Raw genomic sequence first — 23,513 nt, forward strand, 5'->3', positions numbered from 1 at the left:
GAACCTATTAGCAAAGGAAAAATAGTTTAACTAATAGTAGGGAATATTTAAATTTTATTATTTTAAAACTTCTCTAAGCTGTGTTAGTTTTTTATGAACTGTCCACTTTAGTTTAAAAGCCTTATATAAAAGGGTTTCTTTGAAAACTTGAAAACAAGAAAGGAAACAATTTACATACTTTCAAAAAATTTATTTTATGGCTTTATTCTATTCATATGTATTTCAAGGTTATTATGTGTAATGAATCATTTTGGGCTACTAGGACGAAAAATATTAGACACGTATCCGAGGGCTCTTATTAAAGGGCCAACAAAAAAAAAACATAAAACATTNAAGAGGATTAATAAGTGTTGACATTCATACAAATGAGTAATCCTGTAAACGTAAACAGAATATTTTATATAGATTTTTTTTAATGAAAACTTAAAATCCTGCATTATTTTCCGGACAACCCAATATATATATAAACAGGCGTTTTGCTGAGTAAAATAGGTATATATTGAACACTTTATGCGTTAAATTGATAGGTCGTGTGGGGAAGTTATTGTTAGTTGGTTTCCTGTGTTGAAAATTCGGGAAACATTTGGACTGTCTCGAGTAGGCCCTGGTATGTATGGTTCATATTTTACTTATTGAAATTGCTCAATTTGCAATAATGTATTTGGGGGGTTCGCAACAGCAGAGGTCTTATAAACCCTCAGGGTGCCGGTGTTTTTGAAGAAAAGCCCATTTGTAAGTATGTCGGGTTCGAATGCAGGGCCGCTGGATTCGAACCCGGGACCTTTACCTTACAGTGATGAGCGCCGCGGCAACGCCTAAACCATTGCGGCCACCGACGCCCCTCAAGATTGTTTCTTAGACGATCTTTTAATGAACTTATAAATTTTTTAGAAATAACAGGTTCTTGAAATTGAGGACTCTCTTAAATGTTAATTTTCGAAAGGAACATTTCACATTCTTCCTTTAAGTTATTGATTAGATGGGTTTTTAATTGTTCCCAAGAAGTAAATTGGATGTTTTGCATTGATTCATTTGCTTTATCTGTTATTTTGTTTCTTACATGCAGGAAAATTACTCGTCATTGCAAATCCGTGATATTTTTTAAATTTCCTAATAAGGTATATATCTCTTCCACTTTTATATGAATTGTGTTAATGTCTTCGGATTGCCGTCATATGTCCGTACGCCATCTAGGATTAATTTTACATTAGTACGACGCGCTTGCAATATTTTTTTTAAAGATATATTTTTGTTTTTGTGTTTACTGTTTATTAGTGTTGTTAGTACTTTCTAACACTTATAGTAATGTTGCAAGTTGTACCATCATTCGATCGTCCTCTTGATAATCTTGGTTAGTGTAGACCGAAGTTCGTGCAGCAATCAACTGTGGAAACAGATTCCAATATGCGTTTGCAACCTTTTGCTGTCCAGACCGACTGCGCCAGTTACATTGGGAGCTCGAGATTCTTCCTTTTTAAAAATGTAACTTTTACTTAAAAAGGATTACAGCTTCGCCAATATGCTCTCAGTGAAATATACAGTGAATCTCTCATCTTACATTCCCCTCGGTGAAAATTTCATCACCTCGGCGTAAGATAAGACTGCATTTGCCTGTAAGGATCAAAAAGCGTTATTAATATTTTTTTAAATATATAACTCCTCCACCCTAAGATTCGACTTACAGATCTGTAGGGGTTGAAAGTCGATTTGTTAATCGTATTAACATCTAAATAAACTTAGCCACAGGCTGAGCTATTACATGATTATTACATTATTACATAAAGGTTACTTATAAATTATTTGTTATTTAAAAACCCTACAAAGAAACTAAGTACAATATAAAAACATGTAATCGTACTGTTAACTATTCAAAATCATCACAATCTATAAAGGAATCTGATTTTCATCAATGTTACAGATCTCTAATGTACCACATTCTCCTAATTTTATTTTCTGTTTCTTAATGTCCAACTACTATAAAAATTGCTCCTGTTAAATTCGGCATCGGCGTAACAAGGTTAACCACTGGCCCAGAAGGCACACAAATAGTAGTACAACCCTGCTCTTAAATCGATAACGAAAACTGCTAACGGAGGTGAAATAATAAATAATAAGATTTTAAGCGTTGAGTTAGCAAGAAAATATAATCAGAAATTATTAATATATAATGTTTCAGAAGAGGTAACTAGAGAAGATGAAAATGAATTGAAAAGGATTTTAAAAAAAATGAGGACCGCGGTAGCCGAGTGGTTAGGATGAGAGACTCTCACGCCGCGGTCGTGGGTTCGATTCCCACCGTCGCCTCTGGCCCTTTTTTCCCGATAACCCCCAATTTGAACAACATATATATAAGAATTCGTCATGGCTAATATGCAAAGATCATAAGGAAAAAAACCCAAATATTTACTGATAATGACATTATGAAAGTAACTATTTTATTAACAAATAAAAATAATCAACAACTTGGCCTTGCCATCGAGTTAAATCCTACCCTTCCTCATCGTATTATATCCAGCAAAATAATACTTATGTAGTCAATTTGATCCAACACTGATAATTCTTTTGTCAGACGTTGCTATCATTGTTCAAGTTATCAACGGCGAAAAACCGAAGAAGGTTTAGCCGTACTATCATGTCACCACTGTACTGGTGAACAGAAAATGAAGGATTGCAGGGAAAAGAAAATTACAAATTATAACAACAAATTATGTCCAGGCTCTCCCCTCCATGCTAGAGGCAGGAAAGCGAGAACGGATAGTTCAGTCTAGCCTAGGCATTGGAAGAAAAACAATAAGAAAAAATCCAGCTGAAAGCCAGCCAAATCAGATTTATATCCAGTTGGATTTTTATTAATATAAATTATTTCGGTTGTTTTGTTTTCATTTATGGGTTTTTGTATGGTATTTTCCATTTTGGTTATCAAGATTGATTATTGTAATTTTGCCCCTCAGGCCCATATTATTCCCATAGTATCGAATTATTCTTATATTGTTAGTTTGTAAGCAAAGGTTCATGTTTCGTTGTTTTATATGTTTTATATAACGTATCTTGATTCATAAGGAAATACATTTTTGTTTTAAAAGAAACAAAATAGAGGTGTCCCTCTGCAATTGTGTTCATAATTTATTTCAAATCAAAATTCCTTTGATTTTGAAGCAGATCACCGGCCTCAAGGCGGTTAATCAAACTTTAAAAGACGAATATACTCATTCCTTAAAGGACCCACAATAAAATGTATCAATTATAATAGCTTCAATAAAAACCCTAAAGGGAAGAACGAAAACATTCGACTGTAAACACGCGGCTTACGGTATGAACTGCCCGTTTTATCAGGCGATTATCTCTTGGCTTAGACAAATGATAAACTACAGCACATGACTCACCGTTCAGCCAAAAATGGGGCTTACAGTATAAAACGTTCGTTGATTAATTTACAACATTACCATGCTTTGAATTGAGTATTAAATGAATTTGGTTCCCAACGAGAGATCCATCATCCAGGAGCCATATTGCTCTAAAAAATGTATTAGAAGGAATTTACATAAGTACAAAACTTACTTGGAGAGTATTTAGTTATGGTACGGGTAGCAAACGGCTGAAGTCGTAAGAAATAATAGATTAAGTGTAATTATGCATTCTAAAATATGCAAATGAAGACTTAGTTGTTATGGAAGTTCATGATATTTCAAACCCACTATTTTTCATAATTAGTAGTTATTTTGACGGACCGACAGCAGGACTTAAATCGTTTTTCTGAAGTACTGAAAGGAAGAAGTCTTAGCAACAATTTTATTTTTTGGAACAGATACTAACCTCGTTCTTTTGGATGGTTTTTATGTTAGAGCTGACTCTAGAGTCAGAAGAAAGATTCTGCAAGCATACTAGGCGTAATGATGGATTATGAGAAGCCTGCCATTGTTCCACAATTTCTGACAAGGCGCAGAACAGTTGGGTTAAGTTTCGCAAGAAATCACGTCAATTGTCTGAACAAGATCGGACTAAATTATCGTTTTCGGATGGGTCGTGGTTTCAAGAAGAAGAGAAGAGTGATATGTCTCCGCACCATTTTCACTCAGGAGAAGCTATGGAGGTGGTGGTGTTATGGTTTCGGCAAGAACTCCTATGGAAGGTCGCACAAACTTGATCTTTATCGGGGATGCCCTAACAGCCGTGCGATACATTGAAGATATGTTATCGAAATAAGTTCCTTATATGCTACTGATTGGCGACGGTTTTATTTTATGCGTGACAATGAAATGCCCCACACAGCTAGGATGGTCGGTATTGCTTGGAACGGGTTTCGATTTAAAAACCTATCGAACACCTTTGGGACGAATTTTCAAAGTGGGCAAAAATTGCGCAGTGATGCCGGAGAATGTGCAGGAATGAAGATTGACGCTGTTGGAAGAGTATGAAAATATTCCACAGCACTACATTCAAAAACTCATAAAATTGATGGCCCCTTCGAATGAAAGTAGTGATCAACGCAAGAGAAGGAATAATTCCCTACTGAATTGAATATTTTCTCTGTTGTTTCCATAGCAATATTTTTGGCAAATTAATTAAGGTTTTTAGTTGAGATGAAAAAAAGTTAATGGCACGAGAGGGATTCGAACCCACGACCTTCGGCTTGATACGCCGCTGCTCTACCACCTGAGCTATCGTGACCTTTACCCTAAAATCTCATAATGGAATCATCAAGAGACCAATAAGTAAAATTTGTCCTTTGCCATCTCGAATAGGAAGTGAAGAGTCTCCAGAAGAAGAAGAAATTTAAAGTTTTATTTCATGTTGAATTTATTTTATTATTATTTTTTATTAATACTTGTTTATTTATCAAGTCATGTTAAATATTTCTCCTTTTTTCAAAATGTATATACTATGGCAGTTTCAATTTATTTGTTTGTATTGAATCAATTTATTAAATTGTTTCAAGGTGGCCGGCATGTTCAGGCATTTGTTTTTTTTTATTTTGATGATGCTGCCATCTTGCTGATCAGTAAGTAAACTGTCCATCATATACGCTACGGTACTTATTTTAGAAGTGTTTATAGACAATAAATATTTAGGGTTGAAAAAAGAACTCACAACACTTTGCTTCTTTTTTGATTACATTTTATTTTAGGGTAATAATTTTCCTCTCTTGCTACAGTTTACTTACTGATCAGCAAGATGGTAGCATCATCAAAATAAAAAAAGACAAATGCCTGAACATGAGGTCACGATAGCTCAGGTGGTAGAGCAGCGGCGTATCAAGCCGAAGGTCGTGGTTCGAATCCCTCTCGTGCCATTAACTTTTTTTCATCTCAACTAAAAACCTTAATTAATTGTAATGTATTAATTGGTCAAGCGGACCACGAAATTAGTGAATTTTTGGCAAAATTATTTTATTCGTTTAATTTTTTATTTAGCTATTTACTATATTTTTCTTTAAAAATATGCAGTAAAAGACATAAAATAAAATGATAACGATAGCAAATATTTCCTCAAAAAACGAACCACTTTTTTGTCTCTCAGTGTATTTATTGGTCAATGAAAAATATATAAATTACCATAGTTTACTTTTTCGGGACGTCAACATTTTTCGTGCCCTGAGTCAGGAACTACAGCGTGGTATCGAGCAATCCTTACTTCTATGCAGTACTGAGAGATTTCTATCGCGAAAATCATTATGATTGTAATATGGGGGACCGCGGTAGCCGAGTGGTTAGCATGAGAGACTCTCACGCCGCGGTCGTGGGTTCGATTCCCACCGTTGCCCCTGGCCCTTTTTTCCCAATAACCCCCCAAATTTGAACACACATATACGAATTTGTCACATGGCTAATATGCATAGTTCATAACGCAAAAAAAAAAAAAAAAAAAAAAATTATGATTGTAATGCATAAAAATAAAACCGTCGCCAATTAGTGGTATACAAAGAACAACTTTTTCCTATTGCAAATCTTCTATCGGACCATCCTGAAATGTTTAATAAAATGATTAAGTTAGCAATACATATCGTTTTTGTTCAACCTTTAACTAATTTCTGCTACAGTTTAGACATGATTTATATTGGTTTCTTTTGGTCATATTTATTTTCGTCTTTGGTAAATAGTAGAAAAGCAAACTTCAGAATGAAAAATTCTTTACAGCTTAGGCCTTTATATGGTTGTAAAATATAAGTTAGTGTCGAATCCGAGACTGATATAGTTATATAAGACGGCAATACGGTCGGAGAATTGTATCGTTTTTCAACCTACCTCTACCTTCGGGTCACACTTTTGATATTAATTTATTTATGTATTGTTACGTTTATATTTAAGCAGTTTCAAAATAAAATAAAACCGAGCATCAGTTTTTATAGGTATTCATCTCAGTATCTATATGAAATGATGTGTGTAAAGGTTGTTGGCCTGAAATTTGAAAAAGAATTGATCTGACCAAAATAACTATTATTAATACACGTATATGATCCAGCCCGAGACGGACTAACTTCGTCCGAATTACATTCCATTCCATACGCTCCAGTGATCCAGTGCGCATTAGAAACGGCGAAAGTTAGACGATTTGGAAATTTCTCCTTCCCCACAAATAGGCTTAAAAAAGCGGAAATTCGATTACAAATAACTTCAGACCCTTTTCCATTACCATTCCCCCACAAAAGAAGTTGTTAACAAAGTTTCTTAGCCTGGTCGACCAGCCTAATAGTTGCATGGGACTTATCAGCATAAATTTTGAATAAACGAATCCCGATTGGAAATAAGAACAGTTGCTTACGACCAGACGCGGTCACAAATAATCATATTTTTTTTAATTTGTCGCCATTGTCGTTACAATTACTAATATGAAAAGAAAAGGAGAAAAGCTGGAAAATAATTCGTTATTGACATTAAAACAATGGAGATCTTCCGAAACGATTTTAGAAAGGTTTATACCATTTTTCATTCCTTCGATTACTGTTATTGAACCTGCAAATGAAAATGTATAGTTTCAAAAAAACCTGTAATTTTGGCATACTTGTATGTTATATTATGTTTCAGCGTCCGTATTCACTTAATGAGAACAAGAAGCCATTTTTTCAATATTTGATTTTTTTGTTAGTTCTTATATCAGTTAACCTATTTCTTTCATTGTGATTATTTTGTAGAGGAAGGCGGTTTTTTTTTAATTTAGTTTTTTGTTTGCTGTTATATCAGTTAAATTATTTTCTTCATTTTGAACAGGCTGGTGTTTTGTTTCAATATTAATTGTTTGTTAGTTGTTATATCAGTTAATTTTTTCAATTCATGTTGATTATTTTGCAGAGGAAGGTGTTTTTTAATTTAGGTTTTTGTTATTTCTTATATCGGTTAACTTATTCCTTTCATTTTGATTATTTTTTAGAGAGAAGCGTTTTGTTTTAATTTTTTTTGTACCATTGAACATATTCCCTTCATTTTGATTATTTTGTTGAGGATGGCGTTTTTTAATGTAAATTTAAGTTGTTAGTTCTTATATCAGTTAGCCTATTCTCTTCATTTTGATTATTTCTTTGAGGAAGGCATTTTTTATTATTGACATCGATTTGTCTGTGAACTCGAAGACTAATTCTCCCAATAACATTGCGAACTGGATTAAAATGGAGAAAAGACCTAAAAGGCGTTCGTTTACAAAATGACTTCATGTTTACTATTCTTAAGTAAATCCGTTTTTAAAAATTAGGATTAACATTGTTTGTTTTTAGTTTGTATTTCCTATTTTATTTTATTCAACTAACTTAATTAAATTTTAATTTATTTAAAATATTAATTTTAATTAAATTAATAGTTAACTTAATTAAAATAAATTACGAGTATCCCTATTCATTTTTGAGCAGTTTATTTAACCGTGATAATATAATAATAATCCTTTATCAAAATGTAGTGTATCGACTAATTAATAAATTCAGGATATTCTCAATGGATGCTCTACTAATCCCCGTATTAAATCTATGTTATCTTAATCGATTGAATTTAGGATTGAGATTTTGCCAATCTGATTGACTAGGATCTTATTTATGTAACCGTTTTATGAACGTTATTTTTTATTTATTTTTTTTTCCCAGGGGGCTTTCAACAATAAAATCATTTCAGCCCCCTCTCACTGCACTGTTGTGGCCGATGGGGTACTCAATATTCCGCCATCGGCCCTACAGTCTAAAAGATCACTCACTTACAACAAACAAATAAATAAATTACTTATAAATAAATACACGACACAATAAAACACAACACAGATACAATTATTTACACAGATATTCACGTTTTATACACTATTTACAAGTGAGGAAACACCCCCGTTTCTCTTAAAAAGCGGAATAGGGGATCCAACATTTGACTTGCTCGCCCGAGTACCGTTTTTATGTCAGGGTTCATGCCTACTCGCTCCCTGTAGGGGGCCAAGGCACGGCACTCCTCGACAAGATGAGACACACTGAGCAACCTTTCTCTACAAGCGGGACACTGCGCGGGTTTTGACCCAGAAGCAGATGTCCGTGTGCCAGACGGGTATGGCCAATCCTCAACCGAGTTAACACGATCCTTTCATTTCGTTTCAGATTCTCATGAGGCCATCGTTTAGTCGTGCCCTTAATTCGCAGGAGCTTCTCGGACGACCCGGCCCACTGACGATGCCAACGCTTTCCCACAGCGTTCTTTACTGCTCGCACAGCGTCACCGGGCCGGATCGCGGTAGCTTGGTCTGGAGGGCGAGACGTCCCAGCTTTCGCTGCCTCGTCTGCACGTTCGTTGCCCTCCAGCATGAACGTTATTATTGTGCAATTGTTAATTGCAGTATGAATTGCATTACACCTATTCTCAAAGATTATAAATCATCAGTAGTAAGTTTTTAAAAACAATGTTTTTAACAAGACTTTTAATTCATGAGGCGAATTGCTTTTGCAATATAATAGGTTTTTTCTCAATACCATATCTAGTATAAGTTTTAGCGTTTGAAGGTAAAAATTAAGAGTTAGGAAATGTTAAGATGAATACGTTTTGTTAATTTTTTATAATCTCCCCCATGTTGAGTAATGTCATACCCTGAAACGTATCGCGGGGTTGTTGAATGTGATTTAACGTGATACCGCTTCTATCATTAAGGGATATCGATGTCCTTGTTATAGAGACTCGGAATTACAATGGATTATTTTAAAACTAACTGGTTCCATATTCGAGTAATAATTAAGTTGTTAGGGACAACAATCTGTCGCTTAAGATACATCCATGCAATATGTAATGAATACTTGAACAAGATTAACATTGTAGATCCAAGTATCTGTGACAAATGTTGGTTAGTGTGTCTGTTTCGAATTTGCCACGCGAGTGGTTCTGGGTTCGAATCCCGGCAGAGCCAGGTTTCTTAATTGATTATACATAGAAAAATGTATTGTAAAGCCAACGGGTGGTCGTACGTTAAGCCGTCCTGTATGAAAGCAATCACTTTCTTTTTACTTTCTCATTACTACTAATGAAACAATCTAACGTTAAAGCGAAAAGTTATAAAATAAGGGTCATCAGAATAAGTAGCATCTTGCAATGTGACTTTAATTACGTATTAAATGAGTATTTAACAATGTTGAGTAGTTGAAAGTGCACAGAAAAATGTTAGCAGGGTCATTCGTGTATAATACAGTTCACAGGCAGTGCGCAGTTTTTTCTACCTCCCGTCGTTATTCTTCGTTTCATTTAATATAATTCCGTAAAATTCCTCGATTTGAAAGAATACGGTCTTTGCCATTCGAATTCTGCGGTTGTTCAATTGCAAAGGGCCTCGACTTCGTTCTAGGCGTCTCCTTGCCGGTCAAATTACTTGTTTATTCTGTTTCCATGACGATCGTTCCTAAAGCGGAAAGCATGCGGCAATAATATGGAAGGTGAATTTCCCCAGCTCGGCTCTGCCCGGTTTAGATTTAATGGTCGCCCGTGGGTGGGCCGGTCAAGACCGGCATGCCTTATGTTGGACCTGAATGCATATAAATCCCTCTGTGAAGATGAAAGCACACAAAAATGCCCTACTTGTAGGTGTACGGCATTCTTCGCTTTTGATTATAAAAAACTGCAACTTATTAAATTTTGAATCTACTATTTTATTATATATTATATTATTTTTGCTCGCTTTTAGGAATAATCGCAAATATGTTTATTTTTCAATTTTTGATGAGCGGAAGACGACAGGATCTCCTTTTGAGATATGAATGAACCCTATGAATGGACTTTTCTTGATCGTGGAATAGGCCTGTGTGTTTTTAAAGGGTAAATCCTTTAGTGATGCTGTTTGTTGTTCGAGCTATTAGTGTAAAACCTTCATTATTATTAAACAATAACGTAACAGACGGGTCCAAGACCGGCGATGGTGTGGCGTGTGCTGTGTATAGCGAGGGAGTAGCCACCTGTTCGTCGTTGCCCCCTCACTGCAGCGTATACACGGCAGAGCTGTATGTGATTTGGCACGCTCTCGAGGCGGTGCGGACCGGGGAGGGCTCAGCCTTCCTCGTATGTACCGACTCTCTGAGCGCTGTCTGGGCTATACGCGACAGGTTTTCTGTGGACCCTCTCGTCGTGCTCTTGTTAGAGAAATACGCGAAGCTCGAACCTCTCGGAAAAACGGTGGTTGTTGTCTGGATTCCCGGACACGTCGGCCTGGAGGGTAACGAACGCGCGGACGAGGCGGCGAAAGCCGGTACGTCCCACCCTCCAGATCGGACCATCGCGATCAGGCCCCCTGACGCTAAACACGCAGTTAAAAATATGATAAAAGAAAGATGGCAGCGTCAGTGGGCGGGGTCGTCGGAGAGGCTCTTGCGAGTCAAGAGCACGACCGGTAGATGGCCCTCAGAGAATCTGAGCAGGAGACGAGGGATCGTCCTCACGCGACTGAGGATTGGCCATACTCGGTTGACACATGGGCACCTGCTTTTGGGCCAAAGCCCGCGCAGGTGCCCTTTATGCAGAGAAAGGTTGCTCGATGTGTCCCACATAATAGAGGCGTGTCATGCCTTGGCTCCATACAGAGAGCGTGTAGGCATGCCGCCGGATTTAAGAAGAGTCCTCGAGCATGGTAGCGAGTTTCAGAGTCCCCTGTTCCGCTTTTTAGGGGAAATTGGGGTTTTTTATTGTATATAGTATGTCTTATGTGTTATGTGTCTATATGTTTTGTCTGTGTGCATGTATTTATTAGCGTGAATGGCGAGGGGTGAGGGTGAATATAACGTCATCATCGCCCCTCGAACGATGAAAGCGGGTGAGTGTGTGTTCGGGGTCGATGGCGGAATATTTATAAAAGTACCCCATCGACCCCAATCTAGTTTAGTTTAAGTGTAGGTCGGTGGAGGAATATCAAGTACTCCACCGACCAAACGGAATGAGTGTACTGTATGGATGTATTTAAGTGTATAAACGTATTTATTTGTATGAACGTGTATAGAATATAGACTTAGTGGGGGCTGAAATAACCTAGATGTCGGAAGCCCCAGCAAAAAAAAAAAAAAAAAAAAAAAAAAAAAAACGTAACAAACTACCTCAGTGCTTTCCATACGGTTGTACACTTTCAGTTGTCTCGTAGGTATCCTCGAAATTCCTTTTGACTTTAGGGCTAATTTACCTCATATTTCGCCATCCAAAAATGGGTTGTGGTAAACACCTTTTATTAAAACTCCTTTCCACGACCTATCTTACAAAACTCGAAAAATTTGCACAAGTTAAAACAAAAACTTAGCCAGGTTCTACCGTGATAATCAATAGTTATTTACACTCCGAACCATGGAAGATTCCATTAAAACGTCGTACTGAAGTATTCTCAGCGCAAACTACGACTTTTTCAGTTCTGAAAAATCACGTTTCACGCATATAGATACAATTTTTTCGGAATTTCAGAAACCAATTTTAATACTAATCCTTAGAATAATAAAGTATATGTTAAAGAATAGTTCAGGTGAAGGAATTTACAAACAAAATTATATAGCTTATGAGAAAAAAGTTTTAAATTTCGACAAAAATTGTTTTCATTTACTCCAAAAATTCAAATTCTATTTAAATCCAAGCTACTTACCTTAAAAACATTTTGTTAACATAATAACATAACTATTTGCTATACATTCATAAACTTGCATGAACTTGCAGAAAGTTTAGTAATATTGGTTGAACAGTATTTGAAAAAAGTGTACCATTATGGAGGTTTTCTAATGTGGATAAGAGACTCTTGTCTCTTCTCGCACGTAAGATTGTTTTAAATAATTTAGAAAACACCGGCCATAAAGAATTGTCCTATATGATCTAAGAAAATTCGGCGGTTTTCATTGTTTTAGAGATCATAATAATCAGGCTTGGAAAAATATCGTCCAAATTTAACTAGGCTGACAATGATAGTTTGTGTTAATTGTGGCGAATAAATTGATTCTTTTGAACGATTTGGCTGCTCTGAGCTCAGGGCGAAAACTATATTTTTCTTATATCGGGTTGTCCGGAAAATAATGCAGGATTTTAAGTTTTCATTAAAAAAAATCTATATAAAATATTCTGTTTACGTTTACAGGATTACTCATTTGTATGAATGTCAACACTTATTAATCCTCTTCCAAATGATATTGTTTGTTTACCTCTGTAGCATTCCGCTACTTGGAAATAATTCAGTCATCCTTATAATGTCAAAGCGAGAATTTCGTACGATTTTCTTTTACGAGTTTAAACTCGGCCGAAGCGGAGCCCAAACGGCTAGAAACATTAACCAAGTCTGGGGCGAGGGTTGTGTTAATGAGTGCACTGTGCAAAGGTGGTTTAAAAAATTTCGGGAGGGAGATTTCAGCCTTGAAGATGAAGAAGGTCGTGGAAGGCCTTCCTCTCTTAATGATGATGTTCTGCGATCAGTGGTGGAAGAAAACCCCAAAACAACTGTTCGAGAACTTGCAGAGCAACTCAAAGTCAGTAAAACGACCGTCGCTGACCACCTCAAGGCGATTGGAAAAGTGAAAAAACTCGAAAATTGGGTTCCACACTCATTAAACGATCGCCAAAAAAATCAGCGCTTTGATGTTTGTGCATCACTTCTTTGTCGAAACAAAAATGACCCATTTCTGGCCAGAATTGTTACATGTGACGAAAAGTGAATTCTCTACGATAACACTAGACGTTCTGGACAGTGGCTCGACAAAGGAGAAGCTCCAATACATTTTCCAAAGCCCCCAACTCATCAAAAAAAGGTAATGGTTACGGTATGGTGGGCTTCATTTGGTTTAATACACTACAGCTTCTTAAATCCTGGCGAAACCATCAATGCTGAATCATACTGTAACCAAATTAATACCATGCATCAGAAATTGGCAGTAATGAAGCCCTCTTTGGTCAATCGGAAAGGGCCCATTTTGTTGCATGACAACGCTCGACCACATGTGTCACGTGTAACGTCACAAAAATTATTGGAGCTTGGCTATGAAACTTTGCCTCACCCACCCTACTCTCCGGACCTCTCGCCTACTGACTACCATTTTTTTAGACACCTGGACCACTACTTACAACACATAATATTCAAAAATCAAACGGAACTGGAAAATGCATTTATTGACTTTATCAATTCTAAAAATTCTGAATTCTACTCAGACGGAATTAATAAGTTACCAACACGTTGGGAGAAATGTATTGAGAGTATGGGAAATTATTTTGATTAAAGAACATTGCTTTAAAGTAACTAGTTTCTTTTTTTTTGTTTAATACCAAAATCCTGCATTATTTTCCGGACAACCCAATATTATAAGATTTTTGCCTAAATATTCGGTTTTGCAAATATTTTACTCAAAAAGCTAACTAGCCATACTGATCTATAACTGGAAGAGTTTTAAGGGGTTTACATTGTTTTTGTTTTTATAAAAATCAGTTTGGAAACTTTCCAGAATTCAGGGAAGTTGCTTAAGAAAAACACCAAAACATGCAATCGTGAAGTGTGATTCATTAATTGTCAAGCAAACGATTAGGTGCTCAAGAATATTAAGTTGAAGAAACAACGTTATTTTTAAATTAATTAATCTTTATGTAAGATATTGGTTGGAATGAAAAAGTTAGTGTCACGAGCAGGATTCGAACCCACGACCTTCGGCTCAATACGCCGCTGCTCTAACCACTTGGGCTATCGTGACTGCAACTGAAGTCACTGGTTCGAATACCGCTCGTGATACTAACTTTTTCATTTCAACCAATACCTTACATAAAGATTAATTAATTGAAAGAAGTTATTTTGTAAATCTGACTACGAAATATAATAGATTCATTAACACACATCCTTTAACTATCCCCGTATTTGATTTAATTTTTTTAACTATCTGTCAACAAATTTTCTGAGAAGTTTACTCTTTCATCCTATAACGTGTTGCTATTTTACAGAAGACCCTGTTATAAACCTCGTTGTATGCAACATTATGTTATTACTCGTAAACGTGTGCAAATCTTTCTTGGACAGCTGTAAACATAATATTTTAAACCGAATGTCCTTTTTGATTATAAACGTTTGCCAACTGTGTGAACCAGGGGGGAGAAAACCAATATGCAATTTCATACTCTCACTTTATGAAATGGGGGTTCGGTAAACTGCACTAAAGCCACTCAGATGTAACTAAGCTTAAAAGAGGCACTTAAACTTCCTTCCTTGGCACAGCCGTTTATGAACAATTTACTGAGGAGGACCGAGGGTCCTTTTGGATCCAGCCTTTCCCTAAACCGGGGATAGGCAAATCGAATCAAATAATATAAAAAGAGCTTACGACACACTTCCAATCAATTTATTCCACAATTTTGTACTAAGCTAATAATAATTAAAAGTGCAATTGCATATTTTAACAACAGTTTTATTTATCACTTGCACCTGAAGATTTACTACCTGACACTGCTGGTTACTATCTGCTGTTATTGAAGCATGTAAATTTTAACAATGCATAAGGAAAAAGAGGAAGAAGGTTGTACCATTTTTAAATTTGTTTGAGTGTTATTTTTAAGTGGTAGAAATTAGGTTGGAAGATGAAAGAAGTAAGCGTATGTTGCCAGGGTGCTTAATATTCCTAGAACAACTGTCCGAAGGGTCTTCCAATCTCTTGGATTGGAGCTTGCAAGATACTGGAGCTTACTCAAGAAGGCATGGATCAGCTGCCATCGTGTCACGCCTCATAGAGTTGATCGTTTTGTTCTTTCGAATACACAACGTAATCGACATTCTACTGCTGTTGAGATCATGAAACGACTTCAGTATATTAGAAAAGTTAATGTCAGTTTACGCGCTGTAAGGCGAAGATTTTCAGAAGATGGTTGCGTGCTATAAAAATGCACTTTTGGGGAAGATTAACCGGACGGATTATGGATATTAGGAAAGGTCTTTTGAGAATTGGACAAGTGAATATGGGTAGAGGAAGAATTGCCTTGGACCACTGCAGAGAAATTGCGGCTAAATATTCTTTGGATGTCCTGCTGATTCAGGAGCCTCCCGCGAAAGGATTGAAAAACGGATTGGGAGTTAAAACTAGGATTATCATAGGAAGAGAGGAAAATCCTCAGGCAGCTATTGCAATTTTTCGAGAAGACATCGCTGTTATGAAGGTGGACTCTTTATGCGATGAACATTGGGTGGTGCTAAGAATTGAATGGAGGGACGTCATGTGCAATATTGTTTGTGGGTACTTTCAATTCAGACATGCAATTGAGATTTATTTAAATAAATTGGATATAATCCTTTCAAAAATCAAGAAAGAGCATACAATTATAGGCGTGGACGCTAATGCTAAGTCAGAGGTGTGGTTTAGTGGGAGAGAGGATGGTAGGGGAGAGAAATTGGTGGATTGGACATGGGCAAATGATATGATTGTAATTAACGAAAGGACGGAATTAACAACATTTGAAAATGCTAGATATAAGACAAATATTGATCTAACCATCTGTGGAAAGAAAATTATGGAGAATGTTTGTGACTGGACAGTGTTGAGAAAGAATACAGGATCAAACCATAATATGATATATTTTAGAATTAATAGTACAGAAGAAAGAAGGAAAAGAAATGAAAGAAGGTACATTGGGAAGTTTAATTGGAAGAGGCATGAAGAATTGATGAATGAGGAGCGTTTTGCGGCACTAGTGCTGGTGGCGGATTCCTCCTCTTCCGTCAAGTCGGGGGCCGGAGGGTATAGGCCGAGAAACTGGAACCGGCGTGCCAGGCCGCCTGATAGTACAGGGTCCCGAACCTCCTGGCGCTCGGGAGGAGGCTGACCCACCAGCAGGCGAAAAATCCCAAATCATGCATGGTTGCCAGGTGGCGCCTGGGCGGGACCGCCATGCATGGTAAGGGAGACGACCCGAGGCCACCGATCACTGATGGATCGGGATTCCGGGGGGGGTGGGTGTTCTCATGAAGAGGAGGGAATCTTGGGCTCAGGACGAACACATTACACGGATGTGATAATAGACAGAATTGTAAATAATATGCATGCAAATTAGGAAAATGTAGGGGAGGGATTGTAAGAAAGAAAATTAAAGCTTCATGGTGGACTGAAAATTTAAGGAAGAAAAACGATTGATAGAAGGAACATACAAAGAGAAACAAACTTGCGGGCCTTCGACTGCACGCCGAACAGCCCCGTCTGCCAGCCGTGCGGTATCGAATGACGGTGAAGAACCACTCGTGGAATGAACATTTAAGGATTGATAGAAGGAACATACAAAGAGAAGCAAATTTACAGTTAAGAGAGATAAAATATAGAGGGTATAGAAAGAAAATGAAAGAATATAAGAAAGAGATCATAAAAGTAAAAAGAGAAAGTTGGGAAAAATTTATAACCAAACAAGGAAGGATGGATGTATGGGGAATTGGTTATAAGAATGTAACAGAAAAATTAAGAAAGAAAACCATCATGCATGAAATGCAAACCAGTTATGGATCCGCGGAATCAATCGAGGATGCAATGAACATATTATTGAATGGCCTTGTACCTGATGATATTGTGATTACTGAAAATATTAGGGATAAATTGGTGAGATGTGATGCGGAAATTTTAAATAGGCCAGCTGAGGAGAGGCGTGAACTGCATGCGAATGATATTTATAGGGCTATTGACAATTTGAAAAGAAAAAAGGCGCCTGGAATAGATTTAATTTTGCCTGAGATGGTTGTGCATGGGGTGTTGGTTAAAATATTTAGTGCATGCTGGAGATTGGGGTATTTCCCAAGGAAGTGGAAAATTGGAAAGATTGTGGCAATATTGAAGGGCTGTGAGAAGGACCCAACATTGTTGGGATCATATAGGCCCATATGTTGTTGTCAGTTCTCGCGAAAGTTTTGGAAAAGGTGATAATTGGGAGAATTGAAGCTTGGGGAGGAATAAAAGTGTCCGAACAGCAGTTCGGTGGAAAAAAAAGGGATTGGGGTGGAAGATGCCCTGTTCAAATTTAGTCAGGAGATTGAGAACGCATGTGAGAACTACGTGATGGGAATATTCTTTGATATAAAAGGGGCCTTTGACAATTTGTGGTGGCCAAAGATTCTTACTGAACTATATGATTTGGGATGTCTTGTGGACATTTTTTGCATGCTTAAAAGGTATTTGGAGGATAGATGGGTAATCCTGGAAGAAAGCGGGAAAGTAGTTAGGAAGTCGTAAGTAAAGGTTGTCCGCAGGGCTCAGTTTTGGGCCCATTTATATGGATTTGGATGTTCGATGGGTTGATTAAGAAATTAAGCACAATTCCCGTAATTGCCTATGTCGACGATCTGGTTGTCTTTATTAAGGGGAATAGCAGAGTGGGACTTGAGAGGAAAGCTCAGGGTGTGTTGCATGAGTTGGAGAAATGGTTGGCTGAGGGCAAGATGGAACTGTCCTTGAGTAAAACCAAGTGCATGATGCGCAAGGGGAGTTTTCACAGATGGAGAAGGTCAAGGGTTTGCATCCTTGGGAATGTAATCCAGTTTGCGGATAATTACAAATATTTGGGAGTGATTCTTGGAGAAGGCATGAGCATGGCAATGCATGTAAAGGAAGTGATAAATAGGGTAAGGATAAAAATAAATAAGGTTATAAGACTCCAGGGCCTGGCCTGGGGGTATAACTTCATCTAATTAATAGCCTTTACATCACGGTCTATGAAGTAAACAGCTGCCCTCACGCTTGTTCGTCAAATTGAGCTCTAAAATGAAATTGAAATTGAAATTCAAATTCAGTTTTATTCAGTCGTGGTGCACGGAGACGAGGTTAACTCTCCAGCGGTCAGAGACCAACAAGAGCCACCAAGATTGGACTAAATATTGTTTTCGGATGGGTCATGGTCAGTTTCAGCTCTTCTGACAGCCTAGAGAGGGTTTGAAGAAGAACAGAAGAGCGCTATGTCCCCGCAACATTTCACTCCGGAGAAGATAAGGAGGTGATGGTGTTATAACATGGGTAGGACAGGTACTTCTATGGAAGGCCGCACACTTGATTTTCATTAACTGTTCACTAACATCTGCGCAATACATTGAAGATGTGTTAACCGATATGTTATTACTTATATGCCCGTAATTAGCGACTGTTTTATTTCTATGCATGAAATAAAAAGTGTTAAGCCCCACACAGCTAGGATGGTCGGTACTGCTTGGAACGCGCTTCAATTCAATGTTTGGAGTGGCCAGCGTGTAGTCCTTTCTTAAAACCTATCGAACACGTTTGGAACGAATTTTCAAAGAGGGTAAAAAATGCGCAGTGATGCCAGAGAATTTGCAGAAATTAAGATTGACGCTGTTGGAGGAGTATGGAAATATTCCACAGCACTACAATCAAAACCTCATAAAATCAAAGCAAGAGGAGGAAATACTGGGGACTGAATTGAATATCTTAGTCGTTGTTCGAAGCATTTTTTTTTAGTACATTTGTTTTACACAGTTTAATATTTTTATTTACCTATATCTTATCTTGCGGGGGCATCGGTGGCCGCAATGGTTTAGGCGCTGACACGGCGCTCATCACTGTAAGGTAAATGTCCCGGGTTCGAATACAGGACCGACATACTTACAAATGGGCTTTTTTTAAAAACACCGGCACCCTGAGAGTTTATGTGACCTCTGCTGTAGCGAACCGTCGTNATCGGACCATGGACAATATGAACTTTTTTGTTCATTTTAGGGTGAAGAATCTACTGGAGAAGTTTGTAGCACGAGTAGCAATTCACCCTGTATATATCTTATCTTTTTCTTAGAAAGTATACAGTAAGCAGCAAAAAAAAAAAATTATAACAATTTACTACAAAAAACTAGGGGCCACTTTTTTTTCGTCTCAGTTTATACCCAACTCTCAAAGGAACATCATCAATATTTCCATTGAATCTCATGTTTTTTACCTAGGTAAAACGATCATTGAACGATAATTTTTGCATCGAACGGATCTTATTGTGTTCTTGGACCTACGAGGGCAAAGTTTAATTAATAGATCGTACGATATTAATCTTTTCTGGAACGTCGTTCACAATCTAATAAACTTTGGTCGACTTTTCTGCTATTTCGATCTTATCGAGCCCAATGATTAATTAAAATTTAACGTGATTGATTTTTATCTAATAAGTTTGGAAATAAATAAGGAAAGTACATGAATTGCAACCTCTTTATGATAAAATGTACACGATCAACAAATAGTGTTTTCAAATCGGGTGGCTACTGAAATAAATAGATTTCAAATACACGTTATTAGGGTCAAGTGAGAATGAGGTTGTAATGTGAATGATAGGGTTGATCCGTTGACCGAAACCTAACCCGAGGCTTAACCGAGTTAAATGCTTAATGCAATTGAGTCTCGATGCTTCTCAAAGCAATTCAACCCTTGAAGTCTTCCGTTTCTTTTAGTACTAAAAATACAGGACAAAATCTTTCATGTTTAGCATAAAAACACCTTTACCTGTTTCAATCAATTCGAAAAATTCTACAAAAAACTTTTGCTCGAATTTATCCGCCTTGCCAACTCAAGTGGGAAATTTCAATTCAAAGAGATTACATTGAAATCGCAATTAAATCCTTTTTATACTATCCTCCTGAGAAGCGGACCCGTCATTCTTCATTCCCTTTCTTAATCATTCTGCTACATCTCGCAATCGCTTTTATTTTCTAACGTGTCTGATTTATCTTTAAATCATCGTTTTATAATACTATTTGGTTATTATTTGGTATAATTTACAAGCAATATGTATATAAATGTAGCACTGAATTCGGCCTACAACTTTAGGATTTTTATGTACAATATAATAATGCAGTAGAATTATTTTAGGTCAACAAAATTAATTTTTTAATTTATTTTCTTTATTAGTTCCTATTATCGATGAATATTCTCATTATACTCATATAATCATTCATTTACTCCAGTACTTTCAATTTGTTTTATTATCAATATGGGCTGGATTTATGTGAATTCACGCATTTTTTCTGTGACTCCTACACCGTTTTTGAAACTTTTATTTCATGTTTTCATGCTATTTAGTATAATAAACCGTGTTTGTTGGTTGAGATAAAAAAGTCAATGGCACGAGCGGGATTCGAACCCACGACCTTTGGCTAAATACGCCGATGCTCTACCACTTGAGTTATCGTGATTTTGATCCACTCGGACACCAACGTCCCATCTCAACCCTCCTTTCGAATTTTCTCTCCTTTTTGCCGTTTTTCAAATCTATTCGATTCTCGGCGACAAATGTCATTCGAATCCCGCTTGTGACACTGACTTTTTTTATCTCAACCAATACCTTATATAAAGATTAATTGATAGAAAAAAGTTATTTGGTCAAACGGACCACTAACTCTAATGGATATCAAATAATTGTGAAGATTAAAGTATTAAACTTTTATTGTATTTATTTTTCACATTTCTCAAATACATATAATAAATTATTTCTTACCTACAAGAAAATTAGTCAGTAGTAATAAGTTATTGAACTTAGATTTAATTACACTTGTACAATTTCTTAATTATTAGAAAAAACGTTTTACATAGAAAGATAAACTTTTAAAGAAAATAAGAAAATGTACGTTATTTCAAATAAATTTGAAAATTAAAGGTTTATATTATTCTTTAATAACTTCTTATATTCTTCCTTTATACATATTGTTCAATTAATACATGTGAATTATAAAATTCCCTTAAAAAATACGTCGCTAAATGTTTTTTTATTTTACATATTTTTTACTTGCTATTTGTTAAAAAAAATATATAATATAAAAAAATATCAATCCGGCCTCTAATTGTGAGAGTGCATTTGGGGCAAAAATCGGACAACTTCAGTCAAATTAAGACTTTTTCAGTTTTTTACTTTTTTGAAAAATTACGTTTTCGCGCATAAAGAAAGATTTTATTCGGGATTTTATAAACTAATATTAACAAGTAATCATGAGAAACATAGCAGATCATAGATTAAAATAGTTGTTGCCAAGTAATTTGAAAATTACGTCACGATAGCTCAAGTGGTAGAGTAGCGGCGTATCAAGCCGAAGGTCGTGGGTTCGAATCCCGCTCGTGACACTGACTTTTTATCTCAACTTAAAACTGTAATTAATTGTATGATATTAATTGGCCAAGCGGATCACGAAAAATAGAGAACTTAATGAATTTGAAAATTGTTGTATAATTTATGAGAAAAAAGGTTTCAAAATGAATTTCGAAAAAATCCTCTTTTTTTCCAAATTCAATTTCAAATAAAAACCGAATTAAAACAGCTTACCTTAGAAAATTTTTACTTTGCCATTACACTTTATCATCCATTCATAAGCATGCTTGTAAAATGTATTTGTATTGATTAAATATTATTTGAGAAAAGCGTACCAATGTGGAGGTTTTTATTCATGTGGAAAATATTGGTATTGTTTCCTCATTAGGATTTTTATAAAGTAATTTACAAAACCACCAGCCGTAAAGAAATTAGTATGTACGATCCAATTGTAAGATAATTTTCAGTTTTATCTGGTTTAGAGATAATGAAATCATGCTTGGAAAAATATTGTGTAAGCATTAACCGTGTTCACAATTATTTTGGTGATAATTATGGTTTTCTACGTACTGATTAGATTTGTCAACCTTGACCAGCTTAAACAAATGATATATGGTTGGTTTTTAGAAGATTAATGACGGGAGGATGAAAAGTGAAATCCTTGTGACTGAACTATTGAGAATCTATCATGGATCAAATCCCATTACCGATTCCATGGAAACGACGATCCCTTAGAAAAATGTTAATTGAAACAGCAATTCAGATATGTCACTATCTTGCTTAAAAGAATTTTTTTAAACCTTTTAAAGAATAAAAAATGAGTTGTGATTGTATTTAAAATGATATTTCATTGTTATTTATTTCTAGTTTTTAAACTTTTTTTTATCAAACTGAATAAGTTCGTACTAATATTATTTATTAGTGCGAAATGGTTATTAAAATTTACTCCCGATGTTCGTCTTGTCTGAATTCTTTCAAAAATTATTGGTATATAATATATTCTATTATCGCCGGAAAAGGTTTAGCGAAAAAATGTATTTCGGTGAGAAGGACAGAACTGTTAAAGGATGTTTAGGGTCCGTTTAGTGAAAGAAAACTGCGTTGAATATTTCATCAAACATCTGTTGCTCAGACTGATACAAAAAACGATTCTGAGCGTGTGGAATGCGCTGTAAGGTTTATAGAGGCCATAATCTGAAACGTTAGAAATTCCACTGAAAGAATGTGACAGAAGTAATAACGGCAAAAATTGCCAAGATTTGGAGACATTCTGCCGGAAAGATCGTGTATTGTGTAAAGAAATAAGGAGAAAAGCTGATCAACTTGAGAAGGAACGGTATGAAACAGGACGCCAATTTCATTCTAAAAATCATCACGACAATATTCTTCGTTGCAAAGACTTTTTATTTTAAAGATTACTAAATCTCATAAACGACGCCGTATTGAGAGAATTCACAGATTTTTTTTAAAATCCGCCTTGTGTCTTGGCAAGCCTTCTGTGGATCTTTTAATTTCTTGGATTTCTTCAGGTATGAAATTTCAATTTGAAGATATTACATTGGTATTTTCAATAGATACCCACAACGCTTAATATGTCCTTTGAAGGGAATAAAACCTTTCACCAACCTGTTCCACCCATTTCGTTCATATTCTATAATGCTTACGGATACTCTGAATCACGGTATGATCTTGATAAAAAAGCAAATTCAGTTGTTACAGCCATGCGTTCGACCAACTTTAAGATCATTATCAGGAAAAAAAAACTTTAATATGTCTAAAAATTAACATTCCTAAGTTTTTCAAAGATGTTTTCAAATTTTTTGAAGTTCGACTTAGTCCCAACATTGCCAAGTACTGCTCCTTCAGTCTTTGGCAATGTTGGGACGAGTTAGATTTTGAAAGAAATTGCCAAGTACTGTAACAGATCACAACATTTGTCGAGTTTTTTAATTTTAATTTCAACTTTATTTATTTACCTCGTATTGCCATAAAATCTACAAATTGTTGATATAAGTAAATTTCAGCTTACCAACTGTAATAATGAATTTATTTGGA

Source organism: Cimex lectularius, unplaced genomic scaffold (assembly GCF_000648675.2).
Source record: "Cimex lectularius strain Harlan isolate CLEC.00 unplaced genomic scaffold, Clec_2.1 scaffold214, whole genome shotgun sequence".
Taxonomy (NCBI): Eukaryota; Metazoa; Arthropoda; class Insecta; order Hemiptera; family Cimicidae; genus Cimex; species Cimex lectularius.